This window comes from Stegastes partitus, unplaced genomic scaffold (genome assembly GCF_000690725.1).
Source record: "Stegastes partitus isolate 25-593 unplaced genomic scaffold, Stegastes_partitus-1.0.2 Scaffold1389, whole genome shotgun sequence".
Taxonomy (NCBI): Eukaryota; Metazoa; Chordata; class Actinopteri; family Pomacentridae; genus Stegastes; species Stegastes partitus.
In genome coordinates, this window is record NW_007579120.1 from 47146 (window position 1) to 54797 (window position 7652).

The 7652-nt window shown below is 47.9% G+C and overlaps 1 protein-coding gene across 1 annotated transcript in view; it reads right to left on the bottom strand.

Moving 5' to 3' along the window:
• Nucleotides 1-7652, bottom strand: part of LOC103370214 (exostosin-1c-like) — a 95629-nt gene that overhangs the window by 46792 nt on the left and 41185 nt on the right. The gene's annotated exons all lie outside the window — the stretch shown is intronic.

Consider the following 7652-nt stretch of genomic DNA (forward strand, 5'->3'; position numbering starts at 1 on the left):
GGAGGGTGGATGGCTCAGCACACATGATTCCAGTGTGTGTGCTAAGCGATGCTAAGCTATGCTAAGCTAAGCTGCTGGCTGTAGCTTTGCATTTATCAGAGCCTGCAGACACAACAGTGACATCAGTCTTTTCACTGTAGAAGGAAAGTGAATCAGCGCCGAAACCAAAAAATCCCACAAAGTCATAAATTCAGCTTCGGCACTTTGTCGTCTCCGCAAACGGACGCTAACTTTATCTGATTTTCTGGAGATGACGCGGAATGAAATCAGCTCTGCCACGGCGAGAAAAACCCCACCGAGATTAAACATCAAATGAAAGCTAAGAGTGATTGAATCTCGCTCGTATTGATTCTCGGGCCCTGGAGAGGCGAGCTGCTGCTGTGCATGCAGATGTGCAGCTCCGTGGGCGTGACTCGCTCTGCTGTTTACATCTGCTGCTCTTCTTACGTCTTGTATGTGTTTCTGTCTGATTCCTTTGTTTCTGTTGCTCACCTGCAGCGGCTCGTGTGCACGTTTGTCTGTTCGTGCTGAGAGTCTTATCGGGATGAGCAGGCTGCGTATGAATTCCCTGAAGTGGGTGTTGTGTTGCAGGTTTAAGGTGCTTTGTGAATTCATAATGGACGAGTGATTAATGAGTAAATACGGCGCTGACAACAGGCGCTCTGCTGATTGAACCCCGCCGAGGCTGCTGCTCTTCACACGGAGCCGCTGTGAGGATGTAATCCCACTGTGTGCCATCCGACACGCATCCTACGTGTGCGACCGCCAAACCGGCACACGTTCACGCCGATTAGCACGTTAGCGCCGCCTCCGTGTCGTCGCCTCTCAAACACGCGGTCGATTATCTGACCGCCGTTTCTTTCCATTTCAGCGACTCGCCGACTTCTGAGCGGCGCCGTTGAACAGAAGTCAGCGGGGCGGCTTGTAAAGAAATGTACAGTTTAAAGCGCTTTACAGACGCCAGCAGAGCGCCTGTACATGTCAGAGATAATCCCTGCAGCTGCAGCAGGTTGAACCAAAAAGCTTCTGTTAACAGATGTCAGCAGAAAAAACAAAGAAATGAGGTGCGTTTAATTAGCGATTCGCTGACTGTGCCTCGGCTTTGTGATGAGCTGTCGTATCTGTCAATCACCGGCTTTATCCGGCCTCGATAGAGACTCTCAGCTGAGCAGCAGTGAAGCACAAAACACATAAACGTGCAGAATAACGTGAATGTAAAGTCTTACAGACACATTAACAACCCTTGAATGGAGTCCACGGCTCTCCTAGTGAGTGCATGAAAGAAAAGTATTGAACCTGACCTACATGATACCAGGCGGCTCTGACTCTTTATTGGTGTATTTAAAAAGTCAACAATGAATTTCTCCTCTCAGTAATTAACAATCCTGTCCCAGCGACCGTAACGAGATCCTCCATCATCCACATGATTCATCATCATTTACAGCTTTAATTATCTGCTGCTGGACGGCGGAGGAGTTTTCTGTCTACCTGCCGACATCGACGCAGTCCGAACGCAGCAGGAAGTCCTCTGCTACAACAAGAACCTCCTCGTGGGTTTTTCTGTGTTCAACACGGAGGGAAACGCAGCTAGCCGAGCAGCGAAGCTCCACAACTCTGATAAAGTACAAACTGAGCTGCATCTGCTCGGATGCTGAAACCTTAAACCTTAAACCTTAAAACGGTCTTTGATGAGCGTCACTCTGCAGAACGAGGCCAACGCTGTTCCTCGTGTTCAGGATGACATCATGCATGCAGCCACCAGGTGCACAAGTGCAGCAGATCAGGTGAAGGGCCTTTGCTCAGGGGCCCAGCAGTGACATCTAGGTGGCGCTGGAGGTTCTGATCCCGACCTTCCAACCAGCAGCCCAAAGCCTGAACCGCTGCAGCGCTAACAACTCCTGAGGGATGTGCACGTGTGATGATTGCAGGTCAGTCGGCAGCTTGTGAAGTTCATGGCAGGTCGTGGAGGAGGAGGAGGCTGGAACCGAACCTGCGACCTCACGCTGACCCGGTCTGTTCCTTAATGTACTGCAGGTGGAACCTCGTAGTAAAGCTCCAGTAGAACACCGTCTAAACGTAGAGCTATCGATTACTGATTCTGTACATTATTAACGGATAAATTATTCATTCCCCAACTTCCTGCACCAAACTGCCCTCTGGCTTCACCGCCCCTGAGTGACAGCGGACGTAAACAAAGGATGGGCTGACATCGAGGAGTGGAAACCTACCTGGATCGTTAACACCTGACTAATACTGTGACCTATCGGGGCGCTGCATCGGTGGCTCCTTCAGGCTGTTTTGGTTTTTGGAGTCTTGTTCTGGTGCAGAAGTCATATCGTTATCAATACTATGAGTAATGTGAAGCAGCAAAGGATGTATTTAGTGGTACATAAGCACATGGTTTGTTTTGTTTTTCATTTTTTTGGTCTTCATGATAACGTGGCACGTCTGAGATAAATACAAAACATATTGAATTTGGAACTGGGGCAGTTGAAGGTTGAGCTCTTGGTCGTGTTCCTCAAGCCGTTCCTGAGCAGACTTTGTTGAAGGATGCTTGAGAAGGCTGTTGGCCCGTTTAGGTCGGTATTATGAGTCAGAGTCACATCGACATGAAGGCAGGACTCCAGCTTGTCTGTGAGACGTTGACGGTTTTATTGTCGTCGTTCGTTGGATTCGTTACAGCCGAGAAAAAAACAACAACTCACAGACTTTGCTTGAGATTGCTTTAACTACTAATAACTAAATATGTCAAATAAAAAAAGAAAAATATGCACAAATCTTTCATGAATCAGGTTCAGGTGCTCGATCAGATCAGGATTGCAGTTTGAGCTCCTGGTCGTGTTCCTCGAGCTGCTCCTGAGCAGACGTTGACGGATGTTGTGGAGCTTGTTCAGGTGGGTTGTGTGACGTAGTTCAATGTGGATGCATGCATTGTGAAGACATGACGACTCTCAGCGGTTCTAATGTTGATTCAGTGCAGCCACAAGCAGCTCCAGTCCTCCTCCCAGGAATCCCGCCGCCGCCCTCTCTGGACCCAGAGCATCACCGTCTCCGTCACCTTCCCGCCTCCTCCCGCCTCCTGCTGCAACGCCAGGCCGATATTTCACCGCGCTCTTAAATATTTCACATTCATTTCTGAATAACTCGCTGTCATTTTTAGCCCTGGCAGGACCGGCGGTGGAGCCCACACACCAGCGAGAGGCTCCGCAAACACACAAAACGAGGCGTAAAGTTAATTAGACATGGAGCTGAGAGCGAGCGTCCTCCTGCTGCGACACAATCATCCACACTGCACCTCTGGGGACGAGCGCGCTGCACAATGTGTATTAATATGCACGCAAACACTCCCACGCAGCGGCTTGTGTGCGTCCAAACACGCGTTCAGATGCGTGCAGCACAAATATAAATCGTGTGTCGTTTTTCTGCTGACATTCCAGCAGAGATGAGTCACCAGCAGCCTCAGTAAACGGCTCCACCGTCGAGGAGGAGGCTGCCCTCGGCCTCTTCGTGTCCAGCTGCTCGCTCCGTCTTCAGATCAAGGTGAGGCGAGACCACGGCGGCTCGCAGCTCAGCGTGAAGGCAGCTCCTCTCCTGGCGGCTCTGCTCCTCCAGCTGAGTGCAGCCGGCGCTCGGCCATGCTCTGAATCCAGACGAGCTCCTTCAGGTCTGTTTGTGCAGGTTGATCCGTCTGCAGCTGCACCGGTCGGCAGCAAAACCGAGAAAACGCTGCTTAAACTTCCTCTGACTTTCATCCCGACATGAAAGAAGCGAACCGCGCTGCACGCATACCTTCTATAGGCGACGGATAAAGCTTTAAATCCTGCACAAAAACTCACTAAAGCACCAAAATATTACAACAATAACCACGATATGAACTTTACTGCAAAATGCTGCACAGACGAGCCAGAAAGAGGAGATTCAGGAAGATCATTAAAAACCAGAAAGAAAAAAACACCAGAATGAATCAAATAATAAAAATAATACACAATAAAAGCACCAAGAAAACCCACATTAAACGGAAAGAAAGAGCAGAAAATAAAGAGTTAAACCTTTTAAAATGTAAAAAGAATAATAATAATAGCACATAAACAAATAAATGAATAAACATGTAATTAAAAATTGATAAAATAGGCAACGCATAGAAAAAGTCTTTAAAAGAATATTGTGCAGCTTTACTTCCCGCATTTAGCTGTGTATTAATCCGCAGCTGAAAGTAGTCCCCCAACATCTGAGTAAAGTTTGTTTAAAGTTACTCTCATGTTGAAGGTAAACCAGCCTTAAGCTGTTAATTGCACCACAGTCGGGTGGTTTTGTTATTTTGAAGGAAAGTTTAAGCAGAAACTCACTTGCAAGAACTTTTAGAAACGGTTTATGTGAAGGAAATATAACAAAATGCCGTTACGAGGCGTCAGATGGTGACAAAGCTCCATCTCATGTTTCCCTCCGTCTACACTGACGGCATGTTCTCTCTGGTCTCCTCCAGACTTCCACACCGCCGCCTCTGTTCTTCATTCAGACAGCCTCGGTCACCGGCGACAGAAACCGTGTGAAGGTGCAGCGCGACGCGGGAGGAGCTCAGGAGGGACCAATGTTTGTTTCCGCCTAATTGGGCCACGACGAGCCGCCGGGCCTCGCCGATAAGATCCAGGAGGAAGGAGGAGGAGAGGTGCATGATGGGAGGGAAAGAGGAGCAGATAGAGCAGAAAAGGGATGAAAGCGAGAAGCGTCCTCGAGGGAAGCGATATCCAGTAATTAAACAACAGGACCGTGCAGCCTGTGTGGCCGAGCGAGCACCGTCTTCGCGCCGCTCCCCGCTGAGGACATTCAAAACAACAAATTGCATCTAATTAGAGCAACAAACCGGCCCCTCAGATTTCCGGCGAACCTTCCTCGCAGGCTGGCGGAGGTGCAGCAGCAATCTGCGAGCACACATAAAAGGCCACATCCAACAAATATGCAAATGCGCCGCCGAGCCGAGCCGCCGGCGGCCGGCGCAGATAGCGGCGCAAAGATCAAAGTTGGTGACGAAACGGACAAAGAAAGTCGACGGAGGAGCTCTGAGAAAGGAGGGAAACGAAGCCGCCTGCTGCAGATAAACAGAGATGAAGCTCTGAGCGGTAAATAGAACCGGAGCTTTAGTCCAATCAGAGCCGCTCGCTGCCGGTCTGTGATCTGAACAGCTGCCGGTTCCTCCTGGTCCGGTTTGGTTCGTGGCTGCAACTGAAACTTCTGAATAAACATGCGAACCAGAACAGAACTTCTAGATGAGGAACAAACTCCTTTAGACTCCCCAGTTCCTCCTTTAACATCTTCCAGCTGCTTGTTTTGGTTTTATGGTCCAGTTCAGACCACTGATCGGTTTGTTTACACTGATTATTAGTCATCGAGGCGATCAATAACCGATAGGTGGAACTGATGCGTCTGTAGGAAACACGTAAAATCACACCAGCTTCAGCAGAAAACTTCATGGAGTGAATGTTTAAATGTGTTTCATTAAAACCTTCGGTGCAACCAGCAACAGATCGATCGATTAGTTGGCAACTGTTTTGGTAATCAATTAATCCCTTTACATCATTTTTAAATCATGAAAAGAATAAACTCTATGATTAAATTTGTATTTTTTTCTGTGCGACAAGAAACTAAATATTTTTTGGGGGGTGGGGCCAAAAAAAAAAGAACTGATTAATATTTTCCACCATTTTCTGACCAAAAATTAATCAATTAAATAACAAAAACATCTTTAAATTAATTGACAGTGACACTAATCAATAGCTGCAGCTGCAGACCACATCAGAGCCACAGTATTATCAAATTCATTTATTTTAATGGGACTCAAAACAACTACGATAAAAAACGTTGGATCCAGAAATCGACTCCTGAACTAATTTATCAACCGACTGAAGTTCAGTTCGTTTTATTTAATTTGTACAAAACACTAAAAACAAGCCTGGATTTGGTGAAGCAGAGCTCCACCAGAGTTTATCCCTGTTTGGATCTCGCTGGTCTCAGAATTTGACCAAAACCGACAGAAATCGTGTCTGAAACTCGACAGCTGACATGAAAACTGTCCGGAGGAATTACCGTAATGTCTGGACTAGAAGCTGCTACTTTATTCACACGCTCTGAACTCTGCGGCTTAAACAACGATGAGACTAATTGATAGATTTGTACGAATTCACCTGGAGACCAAAGTGAGGCTGAGAGCGACGACGACAGAGAGACTGAGGAAGTGATGAAGTGATTCTGAGGCTGTTCAGCTCCTGAAGACACTGAAGAAGACGACTTTAGTGGTTCTAGTGCAGGAGGAAGATGAAGATAGCCATCAGTGACTTTTCCTGGTAGCTGCTGGAGTTTTATTTCCTTAACCAGCCGTGTTACAGGAAGTGTTCAGAAAAAAGCCTCTACGGTACGTATCTGTGGATGTTACCGCTACGCATTTAATTAAAGGTTAAAACATCTTTCTGTGTAAATATCTCATGTTCCAACGTGGACACCTGCAGCTTAGAGACCAGAGCAGCCTGGATATGAACACACCTGGTTTCCTGTTTACAGTCAGTGGGTGGAGCTTATATTCAGGTGCCCCAATAGTCCAGACATTACGGTATCTATGATTTAAATGACATTTAAAACCTAATTATGGGTAGATATGAGGCTGGCAGAGACGTTTTAACCACCGATGGCTGTCGGTTAGTGGACTTGCTGCAGCGTGAACCTGAACCTTCGTGAACAGAAAAATTTGGAAACCTTCAAAGAAACGAAAACGCAGCGTGAAGCAGGAAACCAGGAAAGTCAGATCGAGCCTCGGAGTGACTGATCCCGCAGAGTCCATTAAACTCCACCGCGACTCGGCGGCCGACGTCCATGTTCCTCCTCCTGCTCCTTCGTTCTCTCGCTGAGAAATTCATTACTTTCCTCTCCGGCTGTCCGTCAGCTACCTGACAGCGCCGACTTGTCTCGCATTTTCCCACAATTTAGCCCAAAAAAATTACAGCGTCTTGTCGCTCTCTCAACCTCGGCTTTCAATTTCCCCGTGGGCGGCGGCGGTCTGGCGGCTGTCGAGGCGGGACGGCGGCGGGTATTTGATGTCGGTGTTATCTGGCTGCAGCGGGGCGGGATTTGGGTTTTTTTTTTTCTGTAGGGACCCTAAAGCTCTTGGGAAAAAGTACAGAGCAGAGCGGCAGATTGAAGCGACTCCAGCTCCCGCCTCAGAAGCTGACAGCTGAGAGATTAGTGGTTAATTAAGTCGGACGAGTTGAGTGGCGTGCTGGGGAACAGCCCCGGAGCCAATCAGAGGTTTGTTTGGGAGGAAAACAAGAGCAGCAGCACCTCAGCCTCTGGGGAGCAGAAAAACTGCAGCCAAAAGCAGCTCGAATACTTCCTGACTCTTCAGTTTCTCATCCCGCCGCACATCTGGAGCGCCCAGATAAGGAATATGTAATGAAAACAAAGCGCTGATTGACACCCAGCTCGCCTCGTGCATATTTAAACGCATGTAAATTTGCAATTTCGGGTGCTGAAGGATGCAGAAAAATAAAAGTGGATGAGAGGGAGGAAGATACGGCGCGTGACACTTCAGAAAGCTGAATGACAGACGGAGGGGAAAAGAGACTCACATGGCCTCGTGAAGGTTGTTAGAGAACCATAAAAACAAG